Source organism: Elephantulus edwardii, unplaced genomic scaffold (genome assembly GCF_000299155.1).
Source record: "Elephantulus edwardii isolate Elephantulus edwardi_28Jun2011 unplaced genomic scaffold, EleEdw1.0 scaffold00322, whole genome shotgun sequence".
NCBI classification, from domain to species: domain Eukaryota; kingdom Metazoa; phylum Chordata; class Mammalia; order Macroscelidea; family Macroscelididae; genus Elephantulus; species Elephantulus edwardii.
In genome coordinates this window covers 226817-228400 of record NW_006400072.1, presented here as the reverse complement: position 1 = coordinate 228400, position 1584 = coordinate 226817, and positions in this window count along the sequence as shown.

Genomic DNA, 1584 nt, shown 5'->3' with positions numbered 1-1584 from the left:
ATACAAAAATCAGTTGGATTTCTCTACAGTGACAAAAAGAATGCAGAGTTGGAGCTAAGAAAAACAATACCCTTCACAATAGCTAATCGCTGTGTAATGTTTTACAAAGTCTGCTGTATAGTATTCAATTGAATGAATATGCCATCGTTTTTCTATGCATTTATTTGTTGATGGGCACTTGGGTTGCTTCCGTCTCTTTTTTACTATAACTAATGCAGCATTCACTCAGGGATTCTGTATTTGAGAACCTATCTACCAGAAAAAAAATGCATTGCTATCAGGTCAGACAACAGTTCAGACAGTCAGACCACTGTAAAGTCCACCTTTTAGTTAGCAGAGCAGTTCCCTAGGGATGAGGCGAGTATGAGTACATCTCAAAGTTTTGGTCATCTTCTTTTGAGGGAATATTCATTAAGGGGTTCTCCTTGTCCTCAGATAATAAAAATATCAAATAGAAACAAACTCCAGTTTACACGATAAAGATCTCTTCTCCCCATTTACATGAAATATTTCTTTGTGTTGGAGTTAGGACTCTTTATGAGCACAGATAGATTTCCTTGGCATGTGCAATTGGCTAAAAGCTGTACTACTCACTGAAAGGTTTGCAGGTACAAACACACGCCTTAGAAGACACACTCTTGGTAAACTGTTTCTGAAAATGACAGCTGGGAAAATAACTAGGAACACTTCTAATCTTTACTCACAGAGTCTAGTGAGTGGAAATGTACATGAAGGCCATGACCAGCAGCCTGAAACACACTTTAATAAAATAGCACAACGAACAAGGTTTTTTAGACAGTCATTAAGACATGGACTCACCTTGTAGATAGCTCGGATAGACTGCTGAGAGAATTGCATGCTATCTGTGGGTTTGTTTTCAATATCTTCTCTAGTTGATGTATCACTACTTCTAGTGATGATTATGGATGGTCTAAAATGCATATTTTAAAATAATGACTCACACATGTGGATATAAAATACCCCAGAATTTCATAAGAGATGTCAGAAAACATGTTCACAGAAGCTCTCTGTCTCCATATAATTGGAAAAGCAGAGTGTTTGGTCATTGCTCATGCTATTTCAGATGGATTGTGGGTTTTAAAGATCAGGTGTAAAGGTGTTGGATTTCAATATAAATTAAAGGTGGAAATTTTTCTCCAGCCACGCACATGTGTCAAATCATCATAATGGAGGAAATTTTCATCCTCCATTGCTCACCCTTGCTACACAAAGAGAATTTGTTTTCTAGCAATATTAAATTTTACATTTCCAAGCCTGGATCCTTGTGCTGAGACAGATATTCTTCGTCCTGATCATTTTTTTCTTCTTTGTCCTTCTAAAACCAGTAATAAAAGAAAACATTTATAATCTTAAAAAAACTCACCCTACTCAATGCCTATTTGTCTAAACACAATTTTATTAGCACACAGTAATGCTCATTCCATTATGCATGTTCATGGCTACTTTCACTCGCTTGACGTGGAATCTGTCAGTAACATAAACCTTAAGGTCTAAAGTAAAAACTAAATACCTGGCCCTTCTGTATCATTAAATGTCCATGGTCTAGCCTAAAACTGAACATTT